Source organism: Eriocheir sinensis, chromosome 8, assembly GCF_024679095.1.
Source record: "Eriocheir sinensis breed Jianghai 21 chromosome 8, ASM2467909v1, whole genome shotgun sequence".
Taxonomy (NCBI): Eukaryota; Metazoa; Arthropoda; class Malacostraca; order Decapoda; family Varunidae; genus Eriocheir; species Eriocheir sinensis.
Window position 1 is genome coordinate 2126252 of NC_066516.1, and position 19240 is coordinate 2145491.

At 43.7% G+C, this 19240-nt stretch overlaps 1 protein-coding gene across 3 annotated transcripts in view; it reads left to right on the forward strand.

The window, feature by feature from the left end:
* The window catches only part of LOC126995368 (histidine protein methyltransferase 1 homolog), an 82596-nt gene that overhangs the window by 27243 nt on the left and 36113 nt on the right, over positions 1 to 19240 (forward strand). The window lies entirely within an intron of this gene.

Sequence of the window (19240 nt, forward strand, 5' to 3'; positions counted from 1 at the left end):
ACAGAGGTTAAAAGAGACCCCCCATTGGGCTCCCCGACTGCGTCTGAGGGGATAGTCACGTCCGCACCGCGCGCAAGGAAAGGGTTAAAAGAGATCCCCTTCCCCCGCTGGGGTGCCCGAGTGCGCCTGAGGGAATAGTCTCGTTGCGAGCGCTTAGCAATGAAAGAGTTAATAGCACGAGAACAAGCATGATTAAACCATGGCTTTTTAGCATGAGGAGTAGAAAAAGAACGTGGAATGTATGCCTCCATTCCAGAGACAATCACCTCTGTTATTCGCTGGGCACACACAGCGGGGTCTCTCTCCTGGAAGCAGTAATCATTCCACGGGAAATCGGAAAACTACATCCTCAGGTCCTCCCAACGAGCTGAAGCAAAATGCCAGAAGCATCGCCTCTTTGGTGGGTCCAGAGGATGTACAGGAGCGATAGGACAGGATACAGAAATAAGGTTATGATCGGAGGAGCCCAACGGAGAGAACAGTTTGACAGAGTAAGCAGAAGGGTTAGAGGTAAGGAAGAGGTCTAGTATGTTGGGTCTGTCTCAAAGATGGTCGGGAATATGTGAAGGTGCTGAACCAACTGCTCTACTGTAGGTTGTTGAGGAGAGCAAAGTTGTAGGCTTGTTCACCAGGCTGGTCAGTGAAAGAGGATGAAAGCCAGAGCTGGTGGTGAACATTGAAATCTCCCAAGATGGAGATTTCAGCGAAGGGAGAGTGAGTCAAGATTGATTTCAATGTGTAATGACGTCTTAGAAATTTAGCTTAGAGAGAAGGGTGCCTGTCAGTTCTCAAATATGTAATAAAAAACTCTTTAAACAGTAATCTCTTCCCCCTTCCTTTTCATAAAATAATGTGTCCTCTTACATTTACAATAATAATCATTATCAGACAGCTCCATAATGGGGGTGGTCAGAAATGATGCTGTAAATAACCAATCAGTCAATGGATGCATAGGCCACAGGGGTGCGTCACCTTGCTCACCCTACAACCCCAAACCTGGGGGCTCCTCTGGGCAAGTCTCCATGCAGGCCCCTGTCCCATCCCAAGTACTTCATGCCAGGATCTATTGACTTGTTTAAACCACATACTCTGTGGGTGTCCCTTTGGCCTCCTCCACTCGGGGATGTCTCTTACAGATACATCTCAGTGAGCAGGGACGGCTTCTGGGTAGTGTGCCACACGTTCATATAGCTTGAGTTGCTGTTGACAAACTACGCAGGTAATAGAGGTCAAATCAGTCTCACTGAGCAGTCACTGGTTTGACACAAAGTCATTCCAGCGATATCCTTTGATTCAAGTGATGGGGCAAGGATGCAATCCTGCCTCAACCCCACATTCACAGGAAAGAAGCTATACATACACCCCACACACATACTTTACAGCACTTTCCGTCCTAGAGTACAGGCCAATCAATAGAATAGTGGTTCCTGCAGAAATCCCATTGAGTTGCAGGAGATCCCAGAGTGCCTCACAATACACTTAATCAGACACCTTAAGATCGACATAGGCTGCAAGCATCCCGTCGAAACTCACATTGGCATTCCACCAGTACGTGAGGCGCCAGGATATGATCAATTGGCGACTTGCCAGACATGAACCAGGACTGCTGAGGTCTCTGCAGCTTCAGCAGCTGGTTGCAAATTTGCATCAATAATAAATGGCAAGCACCTTTCCTGGTAGACTCAGCAGTGCAATACCACTGTAGGTGGCAACAGGCAAAGACGTGAAAACAAAAAAAAAAAAAAAAAAGTTGTAGCAGTCCTGGTGGCATCCCCTTTCCCTTTCCAGATGAGGATGACCAGCCCCATCTTGCAGTCAGGAGGAATGGCACCAGATTGCCATACAACAGTTTATACTGCATGCAACCCATGGATCATGACCTCACCTCCAGCTCTGAGCAGCTCCACACAGATGTCACAGATACCAGGTGCCTCTCCACCCTCAACTTTGCCACAACCTCTCTGACCTCATCAAGAGAGGCTTTCATTGATGGGGACCAACATCTGCCACCTGCAGTCCAGTGGCTGGAAGCTGCCTACTTGTAGGGTCTGGGTTGCACAACTGCTCAGAGTACTCAACCCAATTAGCCCTCCACCCATCCATGTCCAACACAAGACAGCTATCTGCTGTTCCGATAGTTCTAACCCATGAGGAAGGCTAGGAGAGGAGCTTCTTCAGGGCCTTCGATCTCCTCAGTGAGACTCCTGACACACTTCTCCTTGTTTCTCCTCAGAAGAGCTATTGTCCTACATGACAGACCCCTATATTGGTCCTGATTCCCAGCAAGCCTGGCAGTGCGACTCTCCTCAATATTCTCCAGCTTCTCTGCCAGGGCAAATCCACTCTTAGACATTGGGTCCTCTCCACTGCACTCCTTGACAGTTTGAAGAGTTTCACGTTTGAAGGTATCCCACAGTTCTACAGGGTTCTCAAGGATGCTGAACACGTTGAACCAATTTGAAACTATCGCTGCATACTCTTGAGCAGAGAGAGAGAGAGAGAGAGAGAGAGAGAGAGAATTTACATGGAAATTCAGACCACATAAACACTATGGTCCAGACTAGGTGATCTGTCCTTAAACCTAATAGTGAAGCAGATAAGTGAAACAATCATTCATATGGTGATGCAATCATGAAATTTGGTACATGTATTCTTCAAACCTCACTTTCAAAGCACATACCGCTGGCCACGCAAAAATTCAAGATGGCCGACTCATCTGACTGAGCCCTACTGTTATGGGTCAGATAATTGGAAGAAAAAAGACAAAAATACTGTCCATAGTAAGTGAAGATAATTTTGTCCAAAGCAGTTGCATATTAGACTTTAACTAAAATGGCGTCCAAGATGGCCACCGTTAAAGACAAATTTTGTGATATCTTGGCTATTAATAGAGCTAGACTAGTCATGTATTGGATATCCGCATCCGCATCCACGGAACATCCGCATAATTTTTCACATCCGCATCCGCATCTGCTTTTCTGATAAATGAAACATCCGCATCCGAATTTGTGCTGAAATAAACATTCGCATCTCCATCCACACCACACAAAGAGGATGTTGCAGATATATTTCATTCATTAGAGTCAAAGACTTTGAGATCACAATGCAGACTACAGAGTACAGAGCTTGCAAAGTTGAAGAAAATTAATTAATGCTTGCTAATTTTCTCCTAAAATTACACCTTCTATTCATTTCCTTTCAAATCTACTAAACCTAATGTGTCAAGAATTTTCCGGAAGTGCAGAAGGAAGGAGATTATTTTACATAGTAACTATGTAGTATGTATGTATCACGTAAATTTGTAAAAGTATGTATGTATGTATTGAACTGTGTAACTGTGTGTACAGTCGTGGCCATTGTCTCTCGGACGCCAGAGCTGGGCTCTTTGCTTTTCTAATCTTTTCAAATTTTTACAAATTCATCATCCATAGCCACCTCACTCTCCCTGTACCTGCCTTCCTCGACCCTCCTCGTCCCCGTCTTAACCGCCCCAAAATTTCTTCTGATGAGAGTGTGAGGTCAGCCCCTGAGGACAGGTGACACACACACACACACACACACACACACACACACACACACACACTCTCTCTCTCTCTCTCTCTCTCTCTCTCTCTCTCTCTCTCTCTCTCTCTCTCTCTCTCTCTCTCAGGAAGACAGGAAGAGAAAAGAAAGAAAGAGAAAACAAGAGAAAGTAAAAGAAGAGAAAGAAAAGAAGCAAAAAAAGAAAGAAAAAGAATGAAAGAAAGACAAATAAAAAAAAGATAGAGACAAAGAAAGAAAAAGACTGAAAGAAAGAGGATAAAGATTTACATAGAATTACATAGAAAATCAGACCACACAGACCCCATGGTCCAGACTAGGTGGTCTGTCCTTAAACCTAAGTGATTCTACATTAATCAGAAGGCTCCAAAACGTTGCATTTCAACTCTAGTTAATATTAAGTTGAAGGAAGTGACGGTCGAGCTTGTTTTTGAAGGAGTCAATCGTGTTACACTGGACCACTGATGGTGGGAGCTTATTCCATTCTCGCATTACAACGTTGGTGAAGAAAAATTTGGTGCAGTCTGAATTTACTTGTCTACATTTGAGTTTTATGCCATTGTTCCTCGTTCGCAAAGTGTCATCGATCATAAACAATGTTGATCTGTCTACATTCGTAAAACCATTAAGTATTTTAAAACATTCGATCATTTTTCCTCGGAGGCGACGTTTCTCGAGAGAGAACATGTTAAGGGTGGAAAGCCTTTCTTCGTAGGATTTGTTGCGCAAGGAAGGGATCATTTTTGTTGCCCGACGCTGAACACCTAATTTAGCAATGTCCTTTGCATGGTGGGGAGACCAAAACTGTACCACATATTCCAAGTGGGGTCTGACTAAACTATTGTAGAGTGGAAGTATTACATCTTTCCTCTTGAATAAAAAGTTTCGTTTAATAAAGCCCAACATTCTGTTCGCTTTATTTGCTGCATTGATGCATTGCTGTGAGAATTTGAGGTTTGACGCGATTTTGATCCCCAAGTCCTTAACGCATTGAATGCTTCTGAGTTTAACGCCGCGCATTTTGTAATCGAACTTCTTATTAACCCTTTCCTTGCGCACGGTGCGGACACGACTATCCCCTCAGGTGCAGTCTCGCAGCCCAATGGGGTGTCTCTTTTAACCCTTTCATTGCTAAACGCTCGCAGCGAGCGTTAGGCATATTTGCTGATGGCGCTAAACGCTCGCTGCGAGCTCCACCCGCACTCAAATTTCCCGTGTATGAGAGTGTTCCAACACTAATTTTCACAACACAGGATTGCCAATTGAGTGGGTTCTTCACTAAATTTGGTGGAAAATCATATCAGCCCAGCGTGGCAAATCTACGGACAAGTAACTGGTGGATGTTCTTGCCCAATATAGCGGCATTTTTGCATAGCTTCGCCTATCACCTGACTGATTCTTTGACCAAACAGTTGTAAGTATTGCAGTTGGCAATACTCCCTTGCCAGAGTCTGAAGGAGAGATGTCCCCAGCTCCCTCAATATGGCTGATCATCACGCACGCACCGACGTAAGTGTTAACATTCAACACTCCCTGAACGTGCATGTATGTTCCCAAGAGAGGCATACATAACCAACTCCTATAGATCTGGACCTCCTCATTCCAGTGGTGTTTTTGGTTTTTAGCTGTGATGAATAGTTTTTGAGATACAGAGGTTAAAAGAGACCCCCCATTGGGCTGCCCGACTGCGCCTGAGGGGATAGTCGGCGTCAAGACCGCGCAAGTAAAGGTTTAACCACTGTATCTCAAAAACTTTTCATCACAGCTAAAAACCAAAAACACTATTGGAAAGAGGAGATCCAGATCTGTACATGCACGTTCATGGAGTGTTGAATGTTAACACTTACGTCGGTGCGTGCAGGATGATCAGCCATATTGAGGGAACTGCAGACATCTCTCCTTCAAATTCTGGCAAGGGAGTATTGCCAACTGCAATATTTACAACTACAGTACTCTCTCGATTTTCACGCTTGCTTCATTCCGAAGGTATAGCGCTAAACTCGAGGATCGCGAAACTCAAGGTATTGAAATACATGAAAAAGCATTTATAGGTTCCGACCCGTGGAAAAAGATTACTTTTTTTTCGACGACTCCCTTGTTATCACAATTTTTTCGACTTTACTCCCTTGTTATCTCAAAATACGTACCTTGGTAATAGGCAGCAAATGAGAAGTGAGAACAGGTCGTTTTGAAGCCGCAGTTGAAGGCGGCTTCCTTACAATTGGCTGACAGTTCTGAATACACGCTTGTGATCCACGTGGTGTCGTCTGCTAAAGTAAGGGCAGTTGCTCACGGTCACCCGTGGGACAGCCAGACAAACCTATATTTTTTGGTCGTTTTCTGTGTTATGATATAATCTGCTAACTCTTTCTGTTAGAAATCATTAAATCACTAATATCATGATTGACATTTCAATGCCTATTGAACGTAAACTGCCGCCACAGCCGCAAAATAGCTTGCAGAGAGGTTCAACTTGCTTACTGCTTCCATATTTTCCTCACCGCTCACAAAGACCACAAGCGGACAAACTAGAACAAATCCAGGCAAATTAACACTTTTAATGCTGTGTATTCCCACAGCGCGCATGCGTGGTGGACAGCAAAATGACTAATTTCAGTGGGCAGATATTTCTCGCAACACCGGCCAGTGTATAGTGGACCTTCTTCTTCTTCTTTTGACCTGTAATGTTTTGTATCGCTTCTTAGGTCCTCCTTCTCCACACTTTTATACTTCACAAAATGCACGTAGGGCCGCTTTCACAGTCATTTTGTTTGTTTTGATCGTTATCTGTGGCAGGGATTGCTGCTCTAGTATTTCCACGTGAAACTGGCCGATGGTTAGTGGCGGCACACCTTACCACACACTCTCAACACCTGTCGCTTTCTCTGCAGCCGCCACTACCCCATCGGCCAGTTTCACGTGGAAAACAATAGCGTCGATCGCTGCCATTGGTAACGATCAAAACAAGCAGTGACTGTGAAAGTGGCCCTTATTTATTTCACACACCTATACACTTCACCCTGAACTTAGGTGGTTTCTGTTTTTTTCTTTCCCTGATTTTGCTTTTCTTTGCCCTTTTGCTATTATTTTGCACTATTACTTTTCACCATCGCTGCCATGCATTACAGGTCAAAAGAAGAAGAAGAGGCAAACAACACCAGGAGATCTACAATATTCATAGACTTGAGAAAAAAAGTTTTTTGGACTGTGGTTAGACAGCACAGGGTGTTCTCTCATCTTGTTAATCAAGTAGTAAGCAAAGCAGCTCTGCCAGTCCATTTTACAAGTCTCTTGGTGGGCCATCTTCCACTGCTCCTCACTCCTCAGCCACTGCCATCGTCTGTTTGTTTACATGCAGCCGTTCGGTACCCACGTGCCCACGCTCGTACTCACAACCGTTTTCAATTCATAAGGACAACCAACAACTCGCTCCCGGTTAGGCATACGGGCAACCGCGGTTGCCCATAGCCCCAATTGTTGGACACCGCCTTTTAAGGCAGCACGCATGACGCCTACGGTAGGTAGACATGACCCGTACATGTCAAAGCAGCGCGAAACTCGTGGCGGTAATGCGCGAAAGTCGTGATGGTAAGAATTTAGGATTAAGCGCTAAACTCGAGGATTGCGAAACTCGGATAGCACGAAACTCGAGAGGGTACTGTATTTGGTCAAAGAATCAGTCAGGTGATAGGTGAAGCTATGCAAAAATGCCGCTATATTGGGCAAGAACATCCACCAGTTACTCGTCCGTAGATTTGCCGCGCTGGGCTGATATGATTTTCCACCAAATTTAGTGAAGAACCCACTCAATTGGCAATCCTGTGTTGTGAGAATTAGTGTTGGAACACTCTCATACGCAGGAGATTTGAGTGCAGGTGGAGCTCGCAGCGAGAGTTTAGCACCACCAGCAAATACAGGTAACTCTCGATTTACGCGAGTTTGGTTTACGCGTTTTTTAAATAACGCGGGGTCCAAAATCCAAATAAATTTTTAATTTAGGCGTTTTTTTTTTCACTTATACGCGATATTTTATGGAGTGGCCACCAGATGTCTCACGCAACTGGACTCACACGGCCACACAGCTGAGCTCAGTTCTTCCTGCGCGCCACTTTAACAACAATACAGTACCTACGCTGCCACGCTACTCGGCAATAGGGGTGGGCAGGTACCGGTATCAGTACCTGTACTAACGCGGTACCAGCAATACGGTACGGTACTGGTACCAGGCTGCTCGGTACCGGTACCAATACTAGCCAGCCCCTCATGGTGTCCCTCATTTCTTCCTCACACGAGAGAGGCTGAAAATGAGTGCCCGAGTGGATATCCCGGTTCTGGTGACACGCGGCATGCAGCTGTTTGTTGTGTGGGTGTGGTTGTGTGGTTTGTAAACAGTGCAAATGGCGGCCGGGCTGGGATTGCGTGAAATAACTCCTCGTACAAGACTCATGATGTACAGTTTCTGATATCATATTCACCCCATTATTCTCACTAATATTGATAATTAATAATGAACACATGGACATTTTTTTCCAATATGATTTTTTATGTAGCTTGTACTGCTCCTTAGTCATACAATCTTAAGCCACCTGTGACATCAAGATCAAGATCATACAAATGGCGCCCGACGGAAAAACGGGATAACAGCAAGGCATGGACGATCTTCCACCGATTTAGTCTTTGTATAGTAGTTATTAGATCGCCCTGTATTCTATGGTAACATATTATAGGACAGCTATGGACTATGAAGGATTATAAACAATAATAAAGGTAAGTTTGCCGTTGTTATTGGATAAGACGAAAAACGGACCCCTAAAAACATCCCAAAGAAGAAAAAAATCATTAAAAATTTGTACATTTAGCGTATAACGCGCAGGGCTAAACTTTCAGGCATTTTTTATGTGAAAAAATGCGCGCTATACGCCGAAAATTACGGTATTTATTTTTCGACAAAAAACTACCTCTTGTTTGATTTACATCGTTTTTGAATTACGCGACCTCTTCAAGAACGCAACACTCGCGTAAATCGAGAGTTACCTGTACGCCTAACGCTCGCTGCGAGCGCTTAGCAATGAAAGGGTTAAGAGAGAGAAGAAAGAAAAAGAAAGAAAGTAGAGAAACAAAGAAAGAAAGAAGATTATAAATAAATAAAGAGACAAAGAATGAAAGAAAAAAAATATGGAAAGAAAGAAAGAGATAGAAAGTAATGAGATAAAGAACGTAAGAAAGAAAGGAGAAAAAAAATGAGAAAGAAAGAATTTTAATGAAAAATATATAGACAGAAAGAGAGACAGACAATAAGATAAAAAGAAAGAGAGGTAAAGATAGAATGATTTGAAAAGAGAAAAGGAGAAAGAAAAAAGAAAGTGGAAAAAAGAAAGAGAAAGACAGAAAGACAGAAATAATGAGAAAGAAGGAAAATACATAGACAGAAAGAAAGGGCCTCTCCTTAATCCACCACCTCCTATTGTCTCCTGGGATGTGTAGGTGTGTGTAGAAAGGGAAGGGTGAGATGTGGGGGCGGGGGGAGTGGGGAGGGTTGCGGTGACAGGCTCAGAGCGAACTTCAAGGGAAAGGCTGAGGAAGTGGGAATCTCCCTCCTGCCCAGCCAAAAGTGTCAGAGTGACAACAGCCCCGACTGTACTATATGTAATATTGGGTAGGTATGAAAGCCTGGCCGGCAGAGAGAGAGAGAGAGAGAGAGAGAGAGAGAGAGAGAGAGTTCTGCGCGTGACCCCGAAAAGAGAGGTCGCACCGCTCCTGCTACTCCCCGGGCAAGGGCAAGTCAGGTTAAGCCCAGCTTCGTTCCGAGGCGCCCTGGGTGTCATGGACCACAACCCCCTCCCCGCTCTTCTCCTCGATCTCCATCTGCATGATGAACCCCTGTGCAGTGGCATCGTGAGGGGGGGGCGGCATATGTCCGCGGTGCAATACTTCGGGGGCGCCAAAGTGAAGAAGGTCAATCAGATTTTTGTTCCGCATCCTGGTAACACACAACATGTGTGGCTGAAACTCGTCATAAAGCTTTAAAATTACAAAATGCAGTACAGTACCCTCTCGAGTTTTGCGCTTGCTTCATTCCGAAGGTATAGCGCAAAACTCGAGTATCGTGAAACTCGAGGTATTGAAGTACATGAAAAAGCGCTTATTGGTTCCAGCCCGTGGAAAAAAATACTTTTTTTTTTCCGACTTGTCTCCCTTGTTATCAATTTTTTTTCGACTTTACTCTCTTGTTATCTCAAAATACGTACCTTGGTAATAGGCAGAAAATGCGAAGTGAGAACAGGTCGTTCTGAAGCCGCAGTTGAAGGCGGCTGCCTTACAATTGGCTGGCAGTTCTGAATACACGCTTGTGATACACGTGGTGTCGTCTGCTAATGTAAGGGTGGTTGCTCGCGGTCACCCGTGTACAGTTGACAAACCTATAGCTTCTGGTAGTTTTTTGTGTGTTATGGTATAATCTGCTAACTCTTTGTTATATATCATCAAATTACTAACATCATGATTGACTTTTCAATGCCTATTGAACGTAAACTGCCGCCGCAATCGCAAAATAGCTCGCAGAGAGGTTCAACTTGCTTACTGCTTCCATATTTCCCTCAACGCTCACAAAGACCACAAGCGGACAAAAAAGAACAAATCCAGGCAAATTAACACTTTTAATGCTGTGTATTCCCACAGCGCACATGCATGGTGGACAGCAGAATGACTAATTTCAGTGGGCAGATATTTCTCGCAACACTGGCCAGTGTAGTGGACCTTCTTCTTTTTCTTTTGACCTGTAATGCTTTGTATCGCTTCTTAGGTCCTCCTCCTCCACACTTTTATACTTCACAACATGCACTTAGGGCCGCCTTCACAGTCATTTTGTTTGTATTGATCGTTACCAATGGCGGCGATCGCCGCTCTAGTATTTCCACGTGAAACTGGCCGATGGGTAGTGATGTGATGTGATGGTGTCAGAGGTATTGCCTTTACAACGGCACCTCGTGGCGGCTGCGGGGTTAGCCTCGCCCCGCACCTTACCACACACTCTCAACACCTGCCGCTTTCTCTGCAGCCACCACTACCCCAAAGGGCAATTTCACGTGGAAAACTATAGCAGTGATCGCCGCCATTGGTAACGATCAAAACAAACAAAACGACTGTGAAAGTGGCCCTTATTTACTTCACAGTGCACACTTATACACTTCACCCTGAACTTAGGTGTTTTTCTGTTCCTTTCTTTCCCTGGTTTTGGTTTTCTTTGCCCTTTTGCTATTTTTCACTGTTACTTTTCACCTTCGCTGCCATGCATTACAGGTCAAAAGAAGAAGAAGAGGAAAACATCACTGGGAGATCTACAATTTTCATAGACTCAAGAAAAAAGTTTTTTGGACTGTGGTTCCCCAGCACGGGGTGTTCTCTTATCTTGTTAATCAAGTAGTAAGCAAAGCAGCTCTGCCAGTCCATTTTACGAGTCTCTTGGTGGGCCATCTTCCACTGCTCCTCACTCCTCAGCCACTGTAGTTGTCTGTTTGTTCACATACAGCCGTGAGGTACCCATGCTCATACCCACAACCGTTTTCCATTCATACGGACAACCAACAACTCGCTCCCGGTTAGGCATATGGGCAACCGCGGTTGCCCATAGCCCCAATGGTTGGACACCGCCTTTTAAGGCAGCACGCATGACGCCGACGGTAGGTAGACGTGACCCGTACATGTCAAAGGAGTGCAAAACTCGTGGCGGTAATGCGCGAAAGTTGTGATGGTAAGAATTTAGGACTAAGCGCTAAACTCGAGGATCGTGAAACTCGGAGAGCGTGAAACTCGAGAGGGTACTGTATAGTGTAACAAAAGCAGCTAACATCTTGCAATAGGTAGGCAGTGGCTGAGTGGTTAGTGTGCGGGCCTAGCATTCATGGCGCCATGGACAATATCAGTTCAAATTCCCACACTACCACCTGGGATTTTTCAGTCACCGCCGAGTGGCCTAAGACTACCCACATGCTGTCCAGAAGACCACCCATCAACCCGGACTCTAGAAGATACCGTCCAAGTGAATCAAAAATGAGTTCCGGGGAGCAGCATGAGCCAAGCATAACTGGCGCCACTATAAAAAAAATTGCCTGCGCCATGAGGGGCTTGGGACGACCACCAGGCCCAAGAAGAAAGCCTACCGGCGCTAGATGCCGAGATGTAAAAAAAAAAAAGAAAAAAGGTGCTATTTATTGAATTACAAAAATCATGAACACATCTGCATCCGCATCCGTGAGGATGTCATAATTTGATATCCACATCTGCATCCACAGTTTGGTAGAAGCTGATATCCGCATCCGCAAAATATGTAAATATGACATCCGCATACACATCCGCGAATCTCTAAAATCTGACATCTGATACATGACTAAGCTAGACATCTAATCCTACGTTTTTGGGGTCAGAGAATTAGATAGACTTGTCACATTAACCCATCAGGGTCATATGTGACTAGACAAAGTGAAGGAAGATTATATCGTAGGAAACGGCCTAATTCACACCATTTATACATATCCATGAGTACAAATAACATTAGTAAAAATACCAGAGAATCAAAAACTCACACCTCACATTTGCAAGTGCACAGAGCTGTACAGGAGAGACCCAGCCTGTAGTACTTGCACCTGCCACAACAGTCTGATTTACAGCCACATTTGGTCAGCTGTTCACAACTCTTGGCTATGGGGGAGTTGGCTGTCCAGAAGACATGCCATTCTTCACCAACCTTCTGCAATCCTCAGTCAGCAGGACTCTCTGCTTCTGGTTGACACTGGGTTGCCTGGGCCCACACACAACCAGCCTGGAAGGCAGCACGTCTAGTGTGCTGGAGCTGCAGAGCTGCTCTGGTTGGTGGAATGGCCTCGTAAGGCCTTTGTTTTCTGGCAAACATGTCAAGCCTGGCCTCATCCACAGTTGTAGCAGTGCTGGACCTGTAATACATCAGTATGACAGACCTCTCCAGTATCTCCAGGTCACCATCTTCCACTGTAAGAGGGTATACTGGCTCAGCTTGGAGAAGACAGGAGAGGCCTCTGGACAAACATCCCATGTCTGCCAGGCAGTTTTCTTTCCCTTGTTGCAGAAGGCTGAAACAGTGTCAGCCTGTGAAGGCATGAAAGAATAACGTGCCTTTAGTCTTCTCCTGCCCCATATAGCGACACAGGCCATGCACACTGATCTAGCGCAGGCTTTGACCTTGACCAAATGCCACCCATAACTGCTCTAGCCCCAAACTCTGAAGGGTTGGAAATAAAGATGTTACAAGGAAATTGAAAACACTGGTTTGTAAGCAATTTAATATCATTTTTAAACAAAATCAAAATTCAGTGTTGCCTTCCCCGCCTGAGGAACAGCCTGAAGTCGACTTGGGTAGGAGTTGAGGACCGTCTTAACATGTTTCTCCAACTTCTGAGAGAGAATAGAGTGGCAGGAGGTTCCTGAAGCATGAGGGTTTCCACACAGTCCTTCAGGATGGATCCCATGTGCTCGCACACGTTGAGATCAGGTGAGTTTCTGGGCCACTCGGCATTGCCAAAGAAATCGACATTGGCCCGGAAACTCGCCTCATCTCAACGTGTGTGAACACATGGGAGGACCGTGTGGAAACCCTCATGCTCCAGGAACCTCCTGCCACTCTATTCTCTCGTCAGGAGTTGGAGAAACATGTTAAGATGGTGCTCCAAATACGACACCGCTCTTTTCGAGTCGCTCCTCATCTCCTACCCATATCGACTTCAGGCTGTTCCTCAGGCCGGGGGAGGCAACACTGAATTTTTATTTTGTTCACAAAGATGTAGTATTAAATTGCCTACAAACCAGTGTTTTCAATTTCCTTGTGTCATTTTTACTTTAGACTGGGGATGGGGGGGTCAATCATTGTGTGGCACCTTTTACTGTATAGTAGCTAATTGATATGGGGCTGTTAGAAAGCATTTGGGACACTAAATTAAACTACACTGCAACTAATAGTATAAATACTACAGCAGTAGTACAGCAAAATCAGTTGACACTGAACCCCATGCTGAGTTACACAGCAGTGATGTCACCAGTACGTGTGCCCTGGTTGTGTGTTGACATCACTCTTTTACATTTGCAAGATCTCATCACTGCCTCAGTCCTGTACCAACAAATGTGAAAATGGCTCCATTGGATTCTCTGACCCAAAGAATGTATGTGGACACCAAAAAAGCATGTATAATATGTTCAGTAGTTGCTTAGATATGAACAATTTAAATTAACCCTTTCAATGCCTACGAGGCGCCACACAAGCCCCACAATGGGCTAAGTAGGCGTCCGAAGCCACAGTAGCATATAATATGACGCCTACGTAGGTGTCATATTTCTATTCTGTTTCTTCTTCTATTGAGTTGTCCCTTATTTTGTGTTGGTTTCTAAGTAAAGACGCTGTCATTGAAATCCTATTGCTCCTCCCACCATCAGTGTTCCCACCAATCACAAAAAATGAGCTACAGTATGCACCGCCTTCTTCCCGCCTTGTGTCTAAAATTAGGAAGTCTCATTGGCTCTCTCTCTCTCTCTCTCTCTCTCTCTCTCTCTCTCTCTCTCTCTCTCTCTCTCTCTCTCTCTCTCTCTCTCTCTCTCTCTCTCTCTCAGACACCGAGGCGCCGACACCATCACGTCTCGCCCACCTCTCTCTCTCTCTCTCTCTCTCTCTCTCTCTCTCTCTCTCTCTCAGCATTGCCTAATTTTGAAATAATGCATTGCCTAATTTTGAAATAAAGCATTGCCTAATTTTGAAATAACAACCGATGAAGTCCTTAAAGCTCTCCATTCACTTAAAACAAATAAAAGTCCTGGACCTGACAAAGTATATCCAACTCTGCTGAAAGAAACGAAGAGCGAAATACTCTCCTCCCTCACAACCGTATTCAATATGTCCTGCGACAAGGCATCGTCCTTCAGATTGGAAAAAGGCTAACGTGACACGATTTTCAAGAAAGGAGAAAAAAGTACCAGGTAATTACAGGCCCATTAGTCTAACTTCGGTTGTAGGTAAGCTACTTGAGGGCATAATTAGAGACAAAATTGTGAGTTACCTTGAAAGCCACTCATTGATTGGGGACTCACAACATGGCTTCCGAAACAAAAGATCCTGCCTATCAAACCTATTAACCTTTATAACGACCTCTTCACTGTTTATGACGTAACCAAATCACTGGACGTAGTCTATCTTGATTTCAGAAAGCGTTTGATAAAGTCCGCATCATAAATTACTTTACAAATTAAAGCAAATAGGTATTGACGGTCAAGTAAACCAATGGATCGCGAATTGGTTGAGCAACAGACAACAAAGAGTAGTGATTGACGGATTTAACTCAGAGTGGGCGCCGGTCGCTAGTGGCATCCCTCAGGGCTCGGTCCTTGGCCCAGTGCTCTTCATTATTTACATCAACGACGTGGATGTTGGACTCAATAACCGCATTAGTAAATTTGCAGACGACACAAAGATTGGTAACTCGGTTCTCACTGACGAAGACAGGCAAAGCCTCCAAGAGGATTTGCACAAAATTTCAGCTTGGTCGGATAGATGGGAGATGCCCTTTAACGTAGACAAGTGCCAGGTCCTTCAAGTTGGAACGAGGAATAAGAAGTTCGAATACGAAATGCGCGGCGTTAAACTCAAAAGCGTTCAATGCGTCAAAGACTTGGGGGTCAAAATCGCGTCAAACCTCAAATTCTCACAGCAATGCATCGATGCAGCAAATAAAGTTTAACAGAATGTTGGGCTTCATTAAAAGAAACTTTGTATTCAAGAATAAAGATGTAATACTCCGCTCTACAACAGTTTAGTCAGACCCCACTTGGAATATGCGGTACAGTGTTGGTACCCACACCATGCAAAGTATATTTCTAAAGTAGAAGTTGTTCATCTTCGGGAAACTAAAATTATACCTACCTTGAGCAACAAATCCTACTACGAAAGGATTTCTATACTGAACATGTTCTCTCTTGAGAAACGTCGCCTCGAGGAAAATTGATCGAATGTTTTAAAATACTTAATGGTTTCACGAATGTAGACAGATCAACATTGTTTATGATCGATGACAGTCTGCGACGAGGAACAATGGTGTAAAACTCAGATGTAGACAAGTAAATTCAGATTGCACCAAATTTTTCTTCACCAACGCTAGTGCGAGAATGGAATAAGCTTCCACCATCAGTGGTCCAGTGTAACACGATTGACTCCTTCAAAAACAAGCTCGACCGTCACTTCCTTCAACTTAATATCAACTAGAGCAGAAATGCAACGTTTTGGAGTCTTCTGATTAATGTAAAATCACTTAGGTTTAAGGACAGACCACCAAGTCTGGACCATGGGGTCTGTGTGGTCTGATTTTCTATGTAAATCTATGTAAATCTCTCTCTCTCTCACACACACACACACACACACACACACACACACACACACACGTACATGTACACGCATACATTGTCTGTGATGACAAAGGAGTATCCGGCAGCTCTCTGACTGATGATAACAGAGTTGTATTTGCTGATAATTTCTTGACATTCTTCCTCCTCTACACAATCATCTGCTTTCTCTATTTCTTTCCCCCTTGCCCCTTTCTCCCCTTTCTTTATTTCGCTTTTTTTTTATTTCGCGTTGACGCAATTTATATTATGCATAGCAGGTATATGTTGACTCATCGTGTATGCTGCTTTGCAAATATGGGATACAACGAGATACAAGGCGACAAGCAGATACATGCCGGCTCAGGTTTCCTGCGCGTGGCTGAGCACGCCGTATATCAGCCAGGCGGGCTTTTTGAACATCCGGCGTGAGGGGGTTAATGGAGGCCATCTTGGATGCCATTTTAAAATTCCAATTATAGACTCACTATAACAATAATTAAAACAGTGATTCTCATTAATCTGGTTAGCAAGAAACAGTTTTCTCTTAAAAATGTTCACCAGGTAATAATAGAAAATTTAATTTAAGTAATATATGATCAGGCACGGCAGCCATCTTGAAAAATGACCGCCATCTTAGATTTTTGCGTGGCCAGCGGTATTTCTGAGAAGAGCGGACCTTGAAGGATACATGTACCAAATTTCATGCTTGCATCACCATTTGAACAATTCTTTTGAAATATGCAATAATCTGCTGCACTATAAGTGATTCTACATTAACCCGGTAGCAGTAGGGATCATGTTTCTTAATGGTCCCTCTAAGCAAGAAAAATGAGAAAAAATCATCACTCACACAAACCATTTCATATTATATATCAAAGCATTTGTGATCAGTTTATGCATCATCTATTTTTGGGGGTTTCTATCATGACACAAATTTGGCCCGTCACTGCTACACGGTAAAGCCACAAATTTGGCCCGTCACTGCTACACGGTAAAGCCACAAATTTGGCCCGTCACTGCTACACGGTAAAGCCACAAATTTGGCCCATCACTGCTACACGGTAAAGCCACAAATTTGGCCCGTTGCTGCTACCGGGTTAATTAATCAGATAGCTCCAAAACTTTGCTTTTCCACTTTAGTAAATATTAAGTTAAAGGAAGTGTCAGTCAAGCTTGTTTTTAAAGGAGTCAATCATGTTACACTGGACCACTGAAGGTGGGAGCCTGTTCCATTCACACAGTTCAGTGTTGATGAAGAAAAATTTGGTGCAGTCTAAATTCACTTGTTTACATCTAAGTTTTGTGCCATTATTTCTCGTTTGCATAGTGTCATCGATCATAAACAATATTGATTTGTCCTTAGTCATAAAGCCATTAAGTATTTTAAAACGTTCGATCAGTTTTCCTCGGAGGCGATGTTTCTCAATAGAAAATATGTTAAGGGTTAAGAGCCTTTCATCATAAGGTTTGTTGCGCAAGGGAGGAATCATTTTTGTTGCCTGACGTTGAGCACATTCTAATTTAGCAATGTCCTTTGCATGGTGGGGAGACCAAAACTGTACCACATATTCCAAGTGGGGTCTGACTAAACTATTGTAAAGCAGAAGTATTACTTCTTTATTATTTAATAAAAGGTTTCTTTTAATGAAGCCTAGCATTAAGAACATAAGAACATAAGAACGCAGGAGTCTGCAAGAGGCCGGCAGGCCTGTACGAGGCAGCTCCTTTGACCCTAAGCTCCCGTGTATCTAACCCCACCTAATATCGCTGTCCATGAATTTATCTAGTCTATTTTTTAATGTGACAATTGTATTGGCACTCACCACATGACTGCTAAGCCTATTCCACTCATCCACCACCCTGTTAGTAAACCAATTTTTGCCTATGTCCCTGTTGAATCTGAATTTATCCAGTTTAAACCCGTTACTTCGTGTCCTACCCGGTTCTCTTACCAACAAAACCTTATGAATGTCTCCCTTATTAAAGCCCTTCATCCATTTATAAACCTCGATCATGTCTCCACGCACCCTTCGCCTTTCTAGAGAATGCAAGTTTAACTGTTTGAGTCTTTCCTCGTATGGCAAGTTTCTCAACCCCTGAATCATCTTAGTCATCCTCCTCTGCACCGATTCTAACATTTTGATATCCATTCTATAGTAGGGTGACCAGAACTGAACCGCATAGTCAAGATGAGGTCTAACTAATGCTAAATATAGTTTGAGGAAGACTTCGGGGCTTCTGTTGCTTACGCTCCTTGAAATAAATCCCAGTACCCTATTTGCTCGATTTCTAGCTTGAATGCATTGTGCCCTTGGACGGAGATCAGAGCTTTATTTGCTGCGTCGATGCATTGCTGTGAGAATTTTAGGTTAGACTTGATTTTGACACCCAGGTCCTAGACGTATTGAACGCTTTTAAGTTTAATGCCATGCATTTCATAATTGAACCTTTTATTTCTTGTTCAAACTTGAAGAACCTGGCACTTATTTACATTATAGGACATCTCCCATCTATCATACCAAGTTGAAATTTTATGCAAATCCTCTTGGGCTTTGCCTGCATATGTCAGTGAGAACCGAGCTACCAATCTTTGTGTCGTCTGCACATTTACTAATGAGATTATTGATTCCAACATCCACATTGTTGAGATAAATAATGAAGAGCATTAGGCCAAGAACCGAGCCCTGAGGGATGCCATTAGTGACCGGCGCCCACTCTGAGTTAAATCCATCGATCACCACTCTTTGTTGTCTGTTGCTCAACCAATTCGCGATCCATTTGTGTACTTGACCGTCAGTACCTATTTGCTTTAATTTATAAAGTAATTTATGGTATGGATCTGTATCAGTCACTTTCTGGAAATCAAGATAGACTACGTTCAGTGATTTGGTTATGTCATAAACTGAGAAGAGGTCGTTATAAAAGACCTGTAGGTTTGATAGGCAGGATATCTTGTTACGGAAGCTATGTTGTGAATCTTTAATTAATGAGTGGTTTTCAAGGTAACTCACACTTTTGTATCTAATTATGCTGTCAAATAGTTTACCTTCAACTGAAGTTAGACGAATGAGAGAGAGAGAGAGAGAGAGAGAGAGAGAGAGAGAGAGAGAGAGAGAGAGATTTACATAGATATTCAGACCACACAGACCCTACAATCCAGATTAGGTGGTCTATCTTTAAATTATATTAAATTATGCCATCATGACTGCTTTTCTACTTTAGTAAATATTAAATTGAAGGAAGTGTTGGTTGAGCTTGTTTTTAAATGAGTCAATCAACATGATTGACTCGTTTAAAAACAAGCTCA